This window comes from Dermacentor silvarum, chromosome 2 (assembly GCF_013339745.2).
Source record: "Dermacentor silvarum isolate Dsil-2018 chromosome 2, BIME_Dsil_1.4, whole genome shotgun sequence".
Classification (NCBI taxonomy): domain Eukaryota; kingdom Metazoa; phylum Arthropoda; class Arachnida; order Ixodida; family Ixodidae; genus Dermacentor; species Dermacentor silvarum.
Genome location: NC_051155.1, coordinates 259,359,707 through 259,379,495, shown reverse-complemented (window position 1 = coordinate 259,379,495; position 19,789 = coordinate 259,359,707).

Genomic DNA, 19,789 nt, shown 5'->3' with positions numbered 1-19,789 from the left:
TGATCAACTTAGTTCCGCATTGGGGTGTCATCGGTTGCCTGATTTGCTGTCATCGGTTCTGCGACCAACCTGCTTAATGAAAGAGATCTCTCGCTGAAGTGTTCATATATAAATAATAACAACTAACAGCTAAACTAAGAACTACGCATAGGCAACCTTTTTTTTTAACTGTAGCCCTCATTGTGATCACAGTTACACGTTGACAATATCCAGTACGAGCACAGTACCGTTCGTACGCTACAAGTTTTTCATTGTAACTTCGCAGTTTTATTGTCGTACATTTAGCATAGGAAGCTCAAAGCCGCCGGATCCGTTTATCTGAGTGGGCGTTCTCGCGGAGCGGGGCGAAGCCTCGAGCAGCGGCTGGAAGTGGGGGAGCGTGAAGTCAGCGGCCAACGCCAGCGCGCGGGCTTAGGATGGCGTCGCGTGGTTAGAGAAACGGGAGCAGATGCGCGCCTTGTGTAAAACGATGGCGTCGCGTGGGAAACAACACATGAAGACGCTGGCTCGCGCTCTCGGCTACTACGCCACATCGTTCTTCTTGTAGGTGGCGTCGTGAGTCTTCATACGCGGTGATTCGCATATCGTAAACAACCAGCCTAGTGGTTGCCGCGTTGGAGCGGAGCGTTACGCCCGTATTCAAGAACGTTCCTCTAGTCAACACAACACCTCGACTCAAGAGGAAAGATAGCACCGCCATCCCTCCAAAGAAGTGGTCACTGAGCTTCATGATCATTCATGGGAATTCTTGAGAATTGTCACCAGTGGCGTAGCCAAGGGGGGGGTTGGGGGGGTTCAACCCCCCCCCCCCCCGAAATTTTTTGCCCCCCCCCCCCCCCCCCGCTAACCCACCCTTTTCTCTCGTCGCTTCGCGCTGACATATTTCAAGGAACCGGTGCTACTTTCACATTTTCATTCCTGGGCGCTTCCGTTTGGGTTGGTAATTTACAGCGAATCATGTCTGCATATGGAAAAAAACTGTCACGGTGTTTGTCAAGGCCTTGACACTCTGTGAGGTTTTGGACGCGAATGTGGCGGCCGCATTCTGAAACAACAAATGCGCAACAAATGAAGCAACAAATGCGGCAGCCGCATTTTAGATGAAGGCGAAAATGCTCGAGGCCCGTTTACTTAGATTTAGGTGCACGTTAAAGTCCGTAGGTGGTCGAAATTTCCGGTATACATTTCCGCCGCTTCCCTTTAGGTGCCGGTTAGGCCGCGTTCGCGTAGGATCTTGGTCTCGAAGCTGTCGGAAGCGGCAAAATCTTGCAAAAATCCGCCCGCCTAGGCGGCAAAACAGGCAGAAAAACAGGCGGCGAGCCAAATTGGTCTGGGACCAATTTTTTCGCCATGGCGAAGCGGAAACGCGGCGGAAAGTCGTTCTGCTCGACCAGAAGCTACACTAGCATGTAAACTTCCGGTCGTAACATTGAACATGGCACCAAAAGTGTACGCTGTAATGCTGATCGACGCGATCAAGAACCACCCCTTGCTCTACGACAAGAGTGGCACTCAAACGTACTGTCAGCGATAGTATTCAACGTCGCACGACAGGAGGTGCGGCATCGAAGCCTTGGCGTGTAAAAGTGTAACTTCTTACACTTTTGCAAAGCCAGGCGAACCCACCACTGCCGTTTCCGAGGTTTACTTGTCTTCCGTTTATTCATTGTCCATTTCTAGAAAACAAGTAGGTAGAAGTATAAAAGCCATTTCTTCTTCCACTTCCATGGAAGACAATAGTTAGGCAGATTCCTCGTTGGCGCTCCATAATTCTCCTCGCACATGCACGGTATGTTGCAGAAGTCGCGGGGTGCTTTTCTCGTCGCGACGATAGATTGGGAGCGTAGGTCTCACGTAGGACGCGCAGGCTTCGGCGAGCCTCAACACAAGGGCCAGCCCGGGTTTTAGCTTTGGCGTTCCCGTTGCCGCTTTCGTGTCCTGGAGGCGCCGAAAATAATACGAAATGATGAAATGTTATTACAACTTGTAAATAAAAGCTATTAAAGAAATATAATCACGCCTATAGGCAGCAACCTGTGACACAGCGCTACCGCGCCCGTGTGAGGAGAATTACAGAACGCCAACGAGGAACTTACCGAAGGTCGCAGATGACACGCGAAATTGCACAAGATGATCACTTTTGATGACGGGTGGGTCAGTGAATGAACATACCGCTCGAAATAATGCGATAATGAGCGCCACCACGCCGACAAACGTACGCAGACTAGATGGATGTGGACGAAAGCGGCAGCGCGGCCGCGGTGGTAGCAAAACAAATGTGAACTTGGACATGCGCGGAAAAGATTTTCCGGCCGCTTTGGCCTCTCCACTCGCTTGCCGCTTCCCAAATGTGAACGTAGCCATAGTCTGCAGCGCAAAACGTCTCTCGTTTGCGATTGCGCCCCTACGGAAGGCTGGTAGTTACTGTTGTGTTGCTGAATCCCAAACCAGCAATTACGAAAGGCTGGTAGTTGCTGTTGTGTTGTGGAATCCCAAACCAGCAATGTACACACGAAAGGGTTGATGCCAGCAGTGAAATTCCACCGACTCGCAACAGAATGCACGAAACAGACAGCCGACAAGCATGTATTACTGCTGTGCGCAGTACAGCGTAAGTAAACTCTTGTTGCAGACGCTGACAGTTCTCGTCGGAGTTCACGCGTCCTGAGAAATTGATTATGTGCACTATGCACTGAACAAGACCGGAGTTCATTCCTGCATCACTAGTACACCAATCAGTCGAGATTCTGTGAGGTACAAGGCCACTTCCTGTTTGCACCGGCCTAAGTGAAGCAGAAATGACTCGCACGCACTACTTAAAATGCGTACACATGCCATAACTATGCAGTGCGGTGAAATATTCTGTACAATTCTGAATCTGTTGACGTAAAGGCAAATGACGGCTGCACGCTCGCACACAGCGGAAGACACAGCGGCCCATGCACTTGCCGCAGGAAATGCAAGGCGACGAAAGCTTCGTAAAAAAAAGCATTACTCGTTTTTGCGCGTATTTAAGTTTTCTAGCGCAAAGACGCAGCGAACAAGCTATTGCTATGGGAGTAGGTATAGCCTGGTAACACGTGCATTTTCACATGTATAGCCGTCCTTGACCTGTGAAACGCACTTCGCCCCGACGAGGACGACGCCATCTACGCTTAACGGAGATTAACCATTAATGATGTCTTCTCCGATCGGGCGGGTCGTCTCAATGATGCGTTTTCGAAGACTGGTCCATTCAGTGGCGCGATGAGAGACGGTTGCTCCAAACGCCCACTGTACCTGTCGTACTTACTGTATTTTACTGAGCTTACATTACGTTTTTCTTAATGTCTTCACAAGCACACAGTGCCGCACACACACGCGAGGGGGGGGGGGGGGGGGTCCCATGTCTTTGATATACATGCATAGAGTGTGCTTAAACTACCGATACTTATTATCGATCACGTCACGTAGTGGAAAGCAGACGCTTCCCCCCCCCCGGTCGGGCCGATGAACCCCCCCCGAAAAAAATTTCTGGCTACGCCCCTGATTGTCACGTCTTTATCACTCGAGAGGCGGCGCTGTGCTCAACAAGGTGAATTAGGCGACCAGGAGTCAGGAAAAGACGCAGAAAGGATAAGAATAGAGAAGGTAAAATTTGCTACATTAACATGCAGGGTGGTCGTAAGCAGGAAAAATGGCTGGAAATTCAAACGCAACTGAATGATGAAGCGATTAGTGTGTACGCCTTGACCGAAACGCATCTACGAGATTTGGAGCAGCCGCCGGTTATTGACAACTTTGTATGGGAAGGGTGCAACAGAATGACCGGGTCAAGGAAAGGCGGAGGCGTAGGCGTACTAATTAGGCGAGGTCTGAAGTGGCGAAGGGTAAACGAGACATGTAAAGAGCATTTATGGATTAGTGGTACATGGCAAGGTAAAAAGACGTGGCTGGGAGTAGCTTACCTGTGGACAGGTAGTGATAGCAGGGAAAAAAATAAGGAATTGGTCGATTGCATTAGAAGCGATATTAATGAGTTCAGTAACTCGGGCCAGGTGATATTAGTGGGAGATATGAACGCGCACATGGACGATTTAGACGGATATACTGATTACAACGGCTCTCTAGTGCTGGATTTGTGTGATGAACAGAACCTTATAGTAGTTAACAGGGAGAATAAGTGTCATGGACAGGTAACGTGGCAATGCGGAAACAGGCAGTCATGTATCGACTACGCCTTAGTCTCAGAAATGGTCTACGAACAACTGGACCAAATGATAATAGACGAAAATGGAAAAAATAGCCTGGGAAGCGATCATAGACGTTTAGCATTAAAGTTTGGGAGAGATACCAGCTCAGAACATGAACCAATAGCCTCAGAGTTTTTAAAAATGAATGACGAGCAAATAACAGAGATCGCAAACAACATAGAGAAGAAAATTGAGGCTTTTCCTACAGCAGTCTGGGAATATAAGGAACTGGTGGAGGTTATGCAGCATGAAATAAGGCGGACACGGCAATACAATTGTTGGATTGGAAAGAGGAAACCACGTAAGTGGTGGAACAAGGAAATTAAACAAGCTATAGAAGAGCGTAAAGAGGCATCTAGGGTTCATCGAGAAGCCAAAAAGTTGGGATTACAAGAAGAGGTGCTCCTTAGATGGAATACATACCGAGAAAAGAAAAGGGTTGCGAGTGAGCTCGTGCAAGAGAAAATTAAATGCGCAAGTGAACGTTGGGTGCATAACATTCACAAAAGAGACAAAGGCGCCCCAAAAAGATTCTGGAACCATATAAAAGCACTCGGAGCTCCAACTAGAAACTCGCAAACGGCTATAAGGGATGAAGACGGTAACATCTATGAAGGCGATGATGCGCTGCGGTACATCACAGACGTTATCAGGCATAACTTCGGGACGAGAAAAAGCGTAGTTCAGACAACAGATCCAGCAACAACAGAGAGGCCTGAGAGATCAAAATTCAGCATAGAAAGCTTTTATTGGAAAAAGGCAACAGAAAATGTCCCTAACAACACGGCAGCAGGACCCGATGAAATCCCAATACAGCTAATCAAAAACCTCGGTCCAAAAAGCAAGGCACTGCTGACTAATGCCATAGAGCAAGTGATTAGAACAAAGAATATTCCCGTTGGATGGCGTGAAAGCAAGATGAATCTTATCTACAAAGGCAAAGGAGATAAGGAAAAGACGAGCTCGTACAGGCCAGTTACAGTAACGTCGGTGATATATAGAATGGCAATGCAAGCCATAAAATTAGAACTGTCGAAGTGGGTGGAGGAAAACGGTGTATTGGGGGAACTACAGAATGGGTTCAGGCCAGGCAGACGCTTAGAAGACAATATGTTTGTACTAACTCAGTGCATAGAGATTTCAATAGCTCAGAAAAGACCTTTATGGATAGCATTTCTAGATATTAAAGGAGCTTATGACAACGTAGACAGGGAATTGTTGTGGGATATTCTTCAATACGAAGGCATAGATGACGATTTCGTGGAGCTGCTGAGGGAGATATATCGAGACAACCAAGTACAAGTGGCATGGGAAGGCCGAAAAGGAAATGAAATGGTGGGAATTCACCAAGGATTGAAGCAAGGATGCCCTCTGTCACCATTGTTGTTCACGCTTTACGTCAAGGGCATAGAAAGACGACTGGAAAACAGCGAATTAGGTTTTGATTTATCCTACATGCGTAATGGACAAATGGTGCAACAGAAGATCCCTGGACTGATGTACGCAGACGACATTGTGCTACTAGCGGACAATAAAAAAGATTTACAGATACTTGCGAATATCTGTGGGAACGCAGCGACAAATCTAGGCCTTAAGTTTAGCACAGAGAAATCAGGGATTATGATCTTTAATGAGCACACGAGTAACTTCGTGGTGTCAATTCAACAGCAAGTAATACCCATAGTGAAGCAATATAAGTACCTCGGCGTACACATAAACGAAGGAAAGAATTACTCAAGCAACCACCAAGATAATCTGAAAATAAAGGGGAAGCGGAATGCAGCATTAATGAAACACAGAGCACTGTGGGGCCACAATAAGTATGAGGTGGTGCGTGGAATCTGGAAAGGAGTAATGGTGCCAGCGCTAACATTCGCAAATGCCATTATATGCTTAAAATCGGATATATTGGCGGGTTTGGAAGTTAACCAAAGATCAGTAGGCCGGTTGGCTTTGGGAGCACACGGTAATACGACAAATGAGGCAGTGCATGGAGACATGGGTTGGGCCTCTTTTGAAGTCAGAGAAGCACAAAGCAAAATTAGTTTTGAAGAAAGGCTCAGGAACATGGATGAAAATAAATGGGCGGCTAAAGTGCACAAGTATCTCTACATGAAAAGCGTGGACACAGAATGGAGGAAGAGGTCAAGGAAGTTGGCAACCAAGTACAGGATAATCGAAACTGTAAGTAGACAACCAGGGGTCATCAGAAAGAAAGTGAGAGAAATAGAGACCGTGAATTGGATGCAAAGAATGGAAACGAAAAGGACAATGGAGATTTACAAGAATGAGAAGAAAGAAATTAGAAGGGAAAATCTGTACGATAACACAAAGGGCAGTGCCTTGCTATTTGAGGCTCGAGCCGGTTGCCTAAGGACGAAAACATATCGGAACAAATATTCGGAATTAGATGAGACATGTGTATGCTGCAGTAAAGATCCAGAGACCACTCAGCACATCCTAATGGAATGCGACGGGATCCACCCAGCGAGAACCGTAGGTAACGTGCAACTCCCAGAAGCGCTTGGGTTTAAAGTGGAAGGAAACATAAACAGATCAGCCGTAGGGATCAGCAAGAGACGATTAGAGTACTGGTGGAAAAAAAGTAGGGAAAAGATGGATGCGACCTGATCTCTTAAAATCATAGGCAGCGGTACAAGGTAAATTTTTGAAAAAGAAAAATAATGATAGGTATACAAAAATGCAAGATAAAGAACATGTATAGTATACCTGATTAAATCAAGCAGGCTAGGTGACTATTTGTCGCCGCCCCGTTTCAAAGGGGATGCCAATAAATCATCATCATCATCATCATCATCAATCATGAAGTGGAGGAAGAGCTTCGAGTCGAGGGCTGTTTGAGAATTCGGAAGTTAGTCCTACAAAGCAAACGAAGGTGTTAAGGAAATCAAGGTGTCCCAACAGAACTCCAAAGACGGACCCGTGCTTACGCATTTATAACGAACCTGCGACATATCATCCCAAATTTTATTTTAAGAAACAAAACAGGCTAGATATACCTGGCGTTCAAAATTAAGCTTTATGGTTTTCTTAAAATTAGGCACTGAGAGGCACGTGAAGACCACCTGCGCAAATAAGTTGTGTGGCCAGGGGGACACAAAGTGAGATAATTATCGCTGTCAGCAGCCGAATTAACTAAAATTGAATAATTAACTTTTTATTGGCTGCAGTAAGTATGTATGTTTGTATTCAAAAGTTAGAGGCAGTAGTGTTTCTACACAGTTTCACTTGGAAGAATTCTTCTAGCATGTCTATGCTCCGAGATATCCAACTCCAAATTTTAATGGTCGTTCGCATGATTACGCATGCAAGAGAGTGAGGATCGGCGCAAAGCTCCTCCCTGATGTGACGCGGCTGTTGGGTGCGGCGTTTAGTCTGACAACGCGGCGGAGGCATTGGAAAATAATAACTGCCCCCTTCCCCTCACGGCTGGCGAAAAAAAAAAAAATGTCACAGTTTCGCCCTAAGGGCGAAGCAATTATGAATGCGATAGCAAAACAGCAATGTCATACGAAGTAAGGTGAGCGGCTTTGGTAGCAATATGAATTGCAGTAAACATGAGCTGATTAAGTAAGCAGGTGTGCTGCGGCGTAAGTAGACCGACATGAAGAGAGACTCGATGACCACGAGAAGGCGCGTGTGAAACGGTGGTGTTGATGAGAAGCGCTTCCCGTGGGCAGCGCGTGCGAAAGGACACACCTGTAGCGCTGCACTGCCGATCCGGGCAGCATTGCATGTGTAGCGTGCGTTGGAAAATGTGGCCCGACTATTGCGAACTGAATGAACAAGCGTGGTGTGAGCGCGCACAAACAAACATGAATAGATCACACTGAATGACTGCAGACAACGACCGTCAAAACTCTGGCAGCAAGCTCATACGCCGCAGCGGCGAAGGTACGTGCGGTCTATCGCTTCAACGGAAACTGAGCGGCGAATGCACGGCGCATAAAGGTCAGAGCCGTGTGGAGATAAGAGACGGTGCGAGCGAGCGACGAGCGCGGTTGTTGGCAGAGTGGAAGTGCGCCCCCCCCTCCCTCCCCCCCTGCTCCCTCCGGCGCTGGCTTCCCGCTTCCTTGCTTGCGCGTGGGAGATTGAGTGCGTTCGCTCTCCGTGATAGCGCGCGTCCCCGCACGCTTCCGCTCGGGCATACGGCACGCGGCGAAGATTTTATCTATAGGGAACCTCACGGCGATGGCGACGGCGACGCCGACGGCAGAAATCCGGTTGAAGTGTCCATATAATTGCTATCGCAATAAAATCGAAGAACCCGTAACCGCTGTCGTAACACGCGACCGCGCAGCCTGTAAAGATGGCGGCAGCTGCCATGCCTAGGTCACTCTAGCCATGCCGAGATAATGGCGCGAGCGGAGAAGCCGGAGGGCAGCGCGCGTGCGTAATGATGACTAGATGATCGGGCATGGTCCTTGTTTGGGCTACGCAAATAAAGTGACAGCTGATTTCCAAGTATTGTAAGTTTTATTGAAATCAAAAGCAACAACTGCACCATCAACAGGAGAAACCTTTTTAGCTATGCTAACGAATATTTCATACTGCCGCTTTAACTTTGGTGTTGTCATGCACAAATCTCATGACAACACTTCACCCATCAAGATGTCAATGCCCTAAAATGTTCAAAATGCCTCCCTTCCACAGCAAAGCAAAGCATAAACCGCTCTCGCGTCGAGTCGATAACTCTGCGCAGTACAATTGAAATTTGGAGTCGGATATCTCGGAGCACGAACACGCTAGATTAATTCTTCCGACTGATACTGTGTAGAAGCACGACTGCCTCTAAGTTTTCAATACAAACATACCCACTTACTGCAGTCGACAAAAAATAATTGTTCAATTTTAGTTAATTGGGCTGCTCACAGCGTAATTATCACCTCAGTTTGTGCCCCCCTGGCCACATAACTTATCTGCACAGGTGGTCTTCGCGTGCCTCCCAGTGCCTAATTTTAAGAAAACCATAAAGCTTAGTTTTGAACAACCTGTATTATCAGGCACAGCCACCAAGCACATGGCTGTATTGGGTAACGTCCTTTTCCTATAAGCTCGGAGAAACCGATACCTGGCTTCGCTATAGGGCTTCTTCCTCTTTCTGGGGTTTTACGTGCAACAACCAGTTCTGATTATGAGGCACGCTGTAGTGGAAGACTCCGCATGAATTTTGACCACCTGGGGTTCTTTAACGTGCACTACAACGCAAGCATACGGGCGTTTTTGCATTTCGCCTCCATCGAAATGCGGCGGCCGCGGCAGGGATTCGATCGTGCGATCTCGTGCTCAGCAGCGCAACGCCTGAGCTGACTGAGCCACCACGGCGGGCTACAGGTGTTGCTCTAGCCGTATAAAACGCGGGTTTATCGTGCGCAGAAACGGTGAATTTAGGTAAAGGATAAAGGCTACTATCATCATCATCATCATTGACAGAAGCTGACCCCCCCCTCAGAAAAAACCTGGATCCGCCCCTGGTTGCGGGTTGTTACTATAAGGGTGTTTATTAGACGGCACTTAAAGCAGCGCAAGAGCGACAGTCCAAAAAGCGCAGCACGGACTCTCAGCACGAGCGGCGCTCGAGAGCCGAAGAAAACTAAAACCCCTATATTTATAAAAGTAGCGCCATTCTAAAGGCCCAACCACAAGGAACGGATTTCCGACGGATTTTCGGCGTCGGCCGGCGGCACGCGGCGTGGACGCTTGACGGCTCTCAACCACAAGAGACTCTCGGCGTCGACGTATTTCAAGCGTGGCGCAATGTGGCCAGATCCTTGGCCCCGAATTTAGCCGGTCAGTTTTGCAAAATGTTGCGCTAACAGAACAATTGTTTTTACTAAGCAAGGACTTCTTGTACTTTTAAAACTTCATAAAAATTGTCCGTAGCTCTAGTGCAAACATATACGCTGGTTGTCTGTGCTGAAAAACGTAGCACCAGTCGCATAGCATGGATAGCATCACCAGCAGCTTCTGTTCCTAGCAAAAATACTTTCCGCTAGATAACGTGACGCGTAAATTCTACATTGTATAAAAAACTATATCCGCTGTCGAACGTTAAACACGAACGAGAGCTCCGATACTTGTCGAGCTCAGCTACAGTGCACGGCTACCGGCGGCAGACGACCGGCTCTGTTGTGCCCGCATCACAGCCAACGGCGCCGCTAATATCAGCGCATTTTCTTCTTTGCGTATAATTATAGCGAAGAGCGACAACAACGGTGAGAAAATATCGCGGCTGGTGAGCGTCGGTGATTCATTCCGAAGCGCCGTCACTTAAGCTTTCGAGTGAGCCGGAGAAGGCCTAGCGACGATATCGGCGCCGCCGAACGATCAGCGGCGGTGAGGCTGCCGTTGGTGCCAGGGTGACCACCACTCGGTCACTGATTGGCCACTTCGCTGTACAGCTGCAGCACAAATGGGTCCCGGTCCCATCCTGTCTACGGCAAGGAAATCTCGCCGCTCGCGAGCGAAACCACCGTCAAACGGCGACCCGCGAACGGCGAGTTGGCGTGCCGGTAACGTGGACGGGCCCTAAGTGTGCACTTCGGCGTTCCTTGCATGTCCCTGTCTGGAAAGAGTATACATCATTATCTATGATACCGTACAAAGCTGCACCACTTGCAATGGCCGGAGCACGCGCGAGCGATCGGCTGTTTGGGACGCAGACGAGGCACAGGCACCACAGGCACTCGCGGACGACAACGCCGGAAGCTCGCTTTGTAAATGGCCTCCGAGCTCACTCACATGGCACGATGCACCATCTCGGAGGCTATATTTTGTTTGTCTCCTGCGTCTACCGCCACTTCCGCCGTCAGCGCTGCAGTCTGGCCTGCTCTACATCAAGGGACTTTAGCCTGCTCGGTCTTGCGGCGCCGACCGGCGGCGCATTGTTCTCCACGCCGCCGGTCGCCGTCGAGTGCCGCCGGCCGGCGCCGACGCCGAAAATCCGTCGGAAATCCGCCGACGGAAATCCGCCGCCACCGCGCTCACCCCGGCGCTTCCTCCTCGCCCTCTCTTAGCCGCCTCCTGTCGCCCCAGCCTCCTCCGCTCCCCCATTGGCCAATCCGTGTCACGTGGAAGTTCGCGCCGCGCTTTTGTATATTTTTATTGCGATAGCAATTATATGGACACTTGAACCGGATTTCTGCCGTCGGCGTCGTCGTCGTCGTCGCCGTCGCCGTGAGGTTCCCTATAGATAAAATCTTCGCCGCGCGCCGTATGCCCGAGAGGAAGCGTGCGGAGACGCGCGCTATCACGGAGAGCGAACGCACTCAATCTCCCACGCGCAAGCAAGGAAGCAGGAAGCCAGCGCCGGAGGGAGCAAGGGGGGGGGGGGGGGGGGGGCGCACTTCTCTGCCAACAACCGCGCTCGTCGCTCGCTCGCACCGTCTCTTATCTCCACACGGCTCTGACCTTTAAGTGCATTCGCCGCTCAGTTTCCGTTGAAGCGATAGACCGCACGTACCTTCGCCCGCTGCGGCGTATGCTTGCTGCCAGCGTTTTGACAGTCGTTGTCTGCTGTCATTCAGTGTGATCTCTTCGTGTTTGTGCGCGCTCACACCACGCTTGTTCATTCAGTTCGCAATAGTCGGGCCACATTTTCCAACGCACGCTACACATGCAATGCTGCCCGGATCGGCAGTGCAGCGCTACAGGTGTGTCCTTTCGCACGCGCTGCCCACGGGAAGCGCTTCTCATCAACACCACCGTTTCACACGCGCCTTCTCGTGGTCATCGAGTCTCTCTTCATGTCGGTCTACTTACGCCGCAGCACACCTGCTTACTTAATCAGCTCATGTTTACTACAATTCATATTGCTACCAAAGCCGCTCACCTTACTTCGTATGACATTGCTGTGTTGCTATCGCATTCATTGCTTCGCCCTTAGGGCGAAACTGTGACATTTTTTTCTTTCCAGCGCGCTCCGACTGCCATTCTCGGGCCTGTGCGACGAAAGTGCTGTACGCACAAACGGATCAAACGTGTTAGGGACAAGAACTTCGTTGTGATGGCATGCTGCTGCGCCTTAAGTTGCCGCAACCGACAAGGCGAGGGCAAAATGCTTTTTTAGTTTACCATCCGGCGTGCGCAAACGCTTGCTGCACACTTGATATTTGCGCCGTCTCGCATCGTCGCGTTGCTACTTCCAAAACGGCATTATTAAGACCAGTTACTGACTGACGAAGCAAAATCGCGCCTCAAAAACGTCTCCGCAGGGCGCGATCGAAGTTTTCCTCGGATTTCCTCTGGTAGCGCGTTAGCTGTCGTCTGCCACGGCAGGCCCGACGCAGGCGGCGCCACTGCCGATATCGCGCCTCGATCGCGCTGGTCGCGCCGAGCGCGATAGTGGAACGGAGGAGAAGGGAAGTGGATGGCGCTAGTTTTTATATATAGGGGCTTTAGAAGAAAACGACCCACTAGAAGGCGAGGGAGCGAACGACCCACTTCAGAGTTCAAACGCTTCGCTACAATTACCGTAAAAACCGGACTATAGGTCGAACCGGAATATAGGTTGACCCCCCAACTAACCAATTCTAAAAATGAAAAACAAAAAATATTTTTCAATGGCGAAAGTACCGAAAGACACCCTTACCTTTAAACAAATGCGACTCAGCCGGTTGCACAATGGTGACAGTATTTATTTAAATGCTGCTCCGTGCAGTGATGATAAGGTGCTGACAAACACGCGGGTCGATGGTCGCACGATACGGCAACCTGGCGGGTTACCGTGAGCTTCCGCGTACTCAATCGCCTTTTTCTTGAAGGCGACCGTGAATTGCCGTCGGCTTCCGCTCATTTTGAAACAAAATGTGAAAAAGCAGCCTGAATGCGATGGCGAAGGCGGCTGTTTACTTCATATGCCCATTGTCCCAAGACTTCCGTAGTTTTTCCGCCAATGTCCGGTATATAAGACGAGGGTCGACTTTTCGCAATGGTTTTTTGAAAAAAAGTTCGACCTATATTGCGGTTTTTACGGTACCCCGGGTGTGAAAAGGGAGCCGCCCGGTTGGTCGCGCGCCTTTCTTGTCATGTTCTCAACAAGAGAACCTGCTTACACACTCTTTTTGTTTTAATGTCTCTGACGTTGCTCATTTTGTGCTGCGGCAGTTAGCGCTCCTCTCCTTTTGTGGCGACAGGGGCCGAGTTACCCTCAAGGGCTGCAGAAGATAGCGTCAACCTTTCCCTGTCCATACGAACCACTTACTTCCACGTTAGCGCTCGCACCGCTGGAGACAACACGCATATGGCTGAGGTCGAATAGCGAGAGTAAAAGAAGGGCACGAAAAAACAGGTGTGGCGCTTTGCCGGAACATTGGTTGGGTGCACCAAATGCATTTACAGGTACATCTTTCTCCTTGGGCATGACGTTGTTCTCTCGAGCCAACAGGCCCCACTAGCTTATTGTAAAATATTACAAAGGAGAAATTGATCCGTGTGTGAATGACCGCATTCAGCAGCACGCGAAAGTAACAAAGAATGTTACCAGCAGGAATAAAGTGGTACCACAACATTTGCGGCTGTGTCCCTCTTTACAAACCTCCTGTCGTAAGCTATATCGGTGAGAAGGTTTCTAAAGGTGGATCGCCTGTCCACCTGCATGCGCGAGCTTCTTTCTTCTGCTTTCAGACATCCATATTTAAAGATATGCCGGCCTCCGTCGTAGGTTCCACCAATTTCCTATGGCATTACTCTTTCTGTTTCTCGCCTGCCTACCTTTCCCCATTTTTGAGCCCCGTAGGTAGCACCTACGGCCGCTGCTGGGGCTGCCCTTGCATTACCCGCTCTTCTTTCTGATCGCCAAACAGGTTCGTCTTTTCCTCTTTTGTAGGGACTATGGCCCATCCATACTTGACACGTTTTTCGTTAGTGCCATCTTTTTGTTCACCGTTGCTGATCTCGCTTGTCCGTTACCTCAAGCGGCCCTGTTGTTTGATGTGTAGGGCTTTCGATCGGCCAGAGCTGGCTGTCTCCTCCACGTTCGTTCCATGCCGTCGGCTGTATGCGACGGCTCGATGAAGAAGTCAGTGTGTTTCAAACTTTCCTTTTATTCATACCGTTCTACGTTTCACTCGTATCTGGTTTGCATGTTTTTTTGCATCCCCTTCCCCTTTGTGGAGAACAAAATCAAAGCAACTTTCTCGTTGGTTCTTCCGCCGTAGAACTTTGCGAATAACTTTATTCCTGGTGGACATCCGTGGGTATTGCTGCTGCTCCTCGACACAAAATGTCTTGTTATTGCGACCAGAGAAGCAATGGCCACGAACAGAAAGTGTTCACTAAGCAAGCGAACAAGCAGGTTCAACAAGCCGCAGCTGCTTTGGCTACCACTAAGTAGCCCGTACAGGCTTTAATTCCAACGGCGCAAGCACGATTGCAGGAGACGCTTTCGATATCGTCGTGTTGGGAGAGGAACGTCGAGGTATATGTAGCATAACGCTACTATAAAGAATATACTAGCCTATCAAAGTTCATTTGACAGGCGAGGAACTTGTGGCTAGACGACTGGCATCCAGAAGGGCTTGCACCAAAGTTGTCCGTGATCATCGCTACTCTTAATGGTGGAAGGAATAGGCACGGAAAGGAGAATAGAGGCAAACAATCTCTCGTGTGAAGATATATACTACTAATAAGTGCGGCAACGTAAACATTGAAATTTTGTGCAACAATATTGACACGTATACATGTTTATCTTTCACCGGTGGCCGCTTTCCACCGGCTAACAAATGTTAAACGTTATCGCTCGGCGCAGGACGCGCCTGTATCGGAAGTTTCTAGAACGTTATCGATGCTTCTTTTCGTTGCCTGTTTTCACCGACGCTTATGTTATCTGATTGTGTGACCGACGCGAATTGTCTAGAACTTTCTGGAAGACACGCAGGCATCAGGGATTAATCTGGAACCTTCGATGACTCAGGTATAAAAGCCGACGCGTCTCGCCGCTGATCAGATTTTCGACGACCGCCGACTGTGTTCGCCGCTTTCGTTGTACTTTGAGTGTAGCTTGCTTTTGTGGGCACAGGTTCGCCCAATAAAGAATCAGTTTCGTCATACCCAGTTTTACGACTGTTTACTTCAGCGTCACTACCTACGTGGCATCTGGTGGAGGTGCTAGTGCGTTCATGCAGCGAACGCCCCCGCAAAGCCGTGATCCAAGCCCGAAACCGGAGGACAGCGCCAACGTCGCCAAGGACCAGCGAGCTAGCCGTAGGCAGCAAGGACTTCTGCCGGAGTACGGACTTCTTCCCGAGAAGACCACAGCGACCAAGAGGACAAAAGTCACCACCTCGGCAGCGGCTACCATCACAGCCCCTGCGCCAACATCTGCAATCGTGATGCAACAACCCAGGGAGCCGCCGACTTTCCGCGGATCGCCATGTGAAGACCCCGAAAGCTGGCTGGAGGCATACGACCGGGTCGCTACGTTCAACAAGTGGGACTGCGACGACAAGCTGCGCCATGTTTACTTCTCGCTTGAAGACGGCGCCAGAACCTGGTTCGAGAATAGGGAGCGTGCACTAACAACCTGGGACCTGTTCCGAGCCGCATTCCTGGACACCTTCACGAGCGTCGTCCGTAAAGAAAGAGCTGCAGCCTTGTTGGAAAACCGTGCACAGCTCCCGAATGAGAGCATCGGTATGTACACTGAAGAAATGACTCGATTATTCCGGCACGCCGACCCTGCTATGCCAGAAGACAAGAAAGTTCGCTTGCTCATGCGGGGAGTTAAGCAGGAGCTATTCGCCGGACTGGTGCGGAATCCACCAACGACAGTCCAAGACTCTCTCGGAGGCTTCGACGATCGAGAAAGCACTGGACATGCGCAACCGGCAATACAATCGCCGTTCGACGCCACAGTACGCCGAAGTCCAAGGACTCTCCGACGACCTACGAGACACCATCAGGGCGATAGTACGCGAAGAGCTGCAGAAGTTGCTACCGTCGTCGCAGCCTCAAGTTGCTTCCATCGCCGATATCGTGCGGGAGGAAATCCAGCAATCGTTAGGACTTCCCGAATCGCTGCAACCCGAGCCGGAAGCGATGACCTACGCCGCCGTCGCCCGTCGTCAAGGCCCCCCTCCGCGCTCGCGCCAGGGCCCCGTAACGCTGCAGTTCCGTCGTCCACCGCCGCCAGCACGCCCGCCCGTCGCCCAGCGCAGTTACCAAAGGAAGACGGACATTTGGCGCGCCCCCGACCACCGCCCGCTCTGCTATCACTGCGGGGAAGCCGGCCATGTCTACCGCCGATGCCCATACCGCGAGATGGGCCTACGAGGGTTCGCCGTCAACGCGCCGCGTCCAGTGCGGGGTGAACGACCGCGCGACATCGCCGACTACCTCGCCGGAGCCCAGTGGCAACCCCGACGACCCTCATGATCGCCGTCACCAGGCCGCTACACCTCGCCGCATCGCCGTCAGTGCACCGGTCCCACCCGGGGCCGATCTTCCAGCCCTTACCCGGGAAACTAAAGGCAGCAACCGATGGAGGTGCGGTTGCTGTACGACGCAATGCCGAAGATCCTCCTCCGACGACGACGACGATTCGCGAATCATCACGACGACATATCAGCACACCGCCTAGCAACAGCCTTGACAGCACTTCGCCGCCGCAAGAAGACCAGCCGACGCGACGTAGCAGCAGCGGAGCAAGCCGACGCAGCCGTGATCCGACGCCACGACTTAACCATAGAGAAAGGAATTCAACAAGAGGGGACACTCCCATAGGGCCCAGCGGCCGAATTGACTGCAGCGTGCCAAGCGGTCGGTGTCGATCACTTACATCACTTCCGGTTTCGGTTTTGGGCGCGCGTACTTTGAACGCAAGCTAGCATGCCGGCTAGATATAGATATAGGAATATATATTTAGATATAGGAATACTGCGTGTAGAGGCGAAACGTGCGATAGCGGTGAATGGGCGGCATTACAAACAAAAGCAATTCGCTTTTACATACATGGCGTAGAAAATACCCGACTCATCCCAAACATGTATGAAAACATCTGATTTCCAAGCGTTCCCCCCTTTCCGGGCATTATTTCCTGCACTTTGGCACCACAAATACACGGGCGACTTCGCGTTTTCACAACTTGGCCTCAGGTTATGCGACGGTACGTGACATACACAGAGACGGACGCAACAGGCACTCAAGACAAACGCGTGGGTGCAAAGCCTGTTTTCAGTCCTTTAGAAGACGGAATTTTCGAATTACAAGTGTGATATGTTCCTCGGCGTTATCTTTCGCGCGTTCTGCCGGCGCCAGCAGCACAATCCCATGTTATCACTCTTGGCAATCGCCCATCGCGTTTTCAACAGGCGTGAGTACCGAAAGAAGGTATATGTTGGTGCGGGGACACAAAAAACGTCACAAACTTGACCCTCTATAAGATTCATTACACGCCGAACTAACTTTATCACCACGGCCGAGCTGCTTATCGCTAACTGCGTCACAGCGCGCTGTGCGGCCAGCGTGCCTCAAAAGTACCCCAGAAAGTAACGAAATTACTCTTCAGTAATGTCTGGCGTCAGAGAAAGCGGCACAAACTTCTCCAAGTAAGATGCACTACACTGCGCACTACGACCGAGTTGGTTCTCGCTAACTGCGTCACAGCTCGCTGCGCGGCCAGTGTGCCTCAACAGAACCGAAATAAGTTACAATAATCCCCTAGGAAGCTTCGGAAACATGTCCCAGCACGATTCATTAACTCAAATTAACTGCGCCAGGACGGCCGAGCTGTTTTTCGCTAACTGCGTCTTAAGTCTCGGTCCCGTGCCGTAAGCCTAAATGCGTCGTAGACTGTGAAACCAAATTTCTCACCTTGCCGTAATCCAATAGTGCAGTGGTGTCTTGTCCCAGTGCAAAAGGAACGTAAGCATACGCCGGGAGCCCACGAAACCAGGCTACTTAAAAAAAAAAAAAAAAAAAAGGAACAGACGGGTCGCCGCGGGCGAGCGCTCAAACGCGCGCGCGGCCGCACTCGCTGGCTTCGGGGGACTGTCTGGCGGATGACGCATGTATCTGGCGCGTCATTGACCTGTGGCTAGGTAATAAGTCGCAAAGCTTAAGTTCATTTATACGCAAAACGTTTTAGTTTTCGCGGCAAAGAATTTAAAAAAATAAATCAATGCCTGTTAACTTAAGTTCACTTGCTTTTTTTTTAGATGCTCGCGGCAGCTAACGTTCGGTGTCAAAAGTATAGCGTGACGTATGGTGACGTGTTTCCTGTTGCCAGTTTTTGCCGAGTGTCCCCTCTTGTTGAATTTCTTTCTCTATGACTTAACCGTAATGCTAGACGACGGTCTACTGACTTAGACGTGCTCATCGATGGTCATGACGTCACCGCTCTCGTCGACACTGGCGCCGACTATTCCGTCTTCAGTGGCTCGTTCGCCGCCAAGTTAAAGAAGGTGAAGACGCCCTGGCAAGGACCCGATATCCGGACAGCGGGAGGCCACCTAATAACGCCGGCTGGAATCTGCACAGCGCGAGTCACGGTAAACAACCGCACTTACCCGGCGAGCTTCGTAATCCTGCAGCACTGCTCCAGGGATGTCATCCTAGGCATGGACTTTCTAAACCAACACGGTGCAGTCATCGACTTAAGGTCCAAGTCGATAACGCTTTCAACGTACAACGCGATACCACTGGATACAAGCATAAGTTACCATGCCTTGAATGTGCTTGCAGAACAAGTCACCGTTCCGCCTCGCTCCAGCGTAATGATTTCCGTCGGTACCGAAGTGCCTGCAGACATGGAGGGTATCATCGAGGGCGATCATCACTTACTGCTCGACCGTGAAATTTGCGTCGCTAGAGGTATAGCTGAGCTGCGTGCAGGGAAAGCAAAGGTGATGCTCACGAACTTCAGCCCCGAATACAAGCACATTAACAAAGGCACCACGGTTGCTTACATCGACGAAATAGTACAAGCCAGCAGTGCTTTCGCCTTCAAGGATTCCAGTGCACCTGCAACGACGACTATAATACCTGAACCAACTTTCGACGTCAATCAGAACCTTCCCAGGAATAACAAAGAACAACTAAAAGCTCTGCTCCTGCAATACAAGGACTGCTTCTCGTCGTCGTCAAAAGTTCGACAAACCCCTGTCGCCAAGCACCGCATCATAACCGACGAAAATGTCCGCCCACTCCGTCAGAGCCCGTACCGAGTTCCGGCGCGCGAACGCGAAGCCATAAGGCAACAAGTCGACGAAATGCTACGCGACGACATCATCCAGCCGTCCAAGAGTCCGTGGGCGTCCCCCGTGGTATTAGTGAAGAAGAAGGATGGACCCCTACGTTTCTGCGTCGATTATCGTCGCCTCAACAAGATCACGAAGAAGGACGTATACACCCTCCCACGGATTGACGACGCCTTGGATCGACTGTACAACGCAAAGTATTTTTCGTCGATGGACCTCAAAACCGGCTACTGGCAAATCGAAGTCGACGAGAGGGACCGGGAGAAGACTGCTTTTATAACACCAGACGGACTGTTCGAGTTCAAGGTCATGCCGTTTGGTCTTTGCTCGGCACCTGCGACT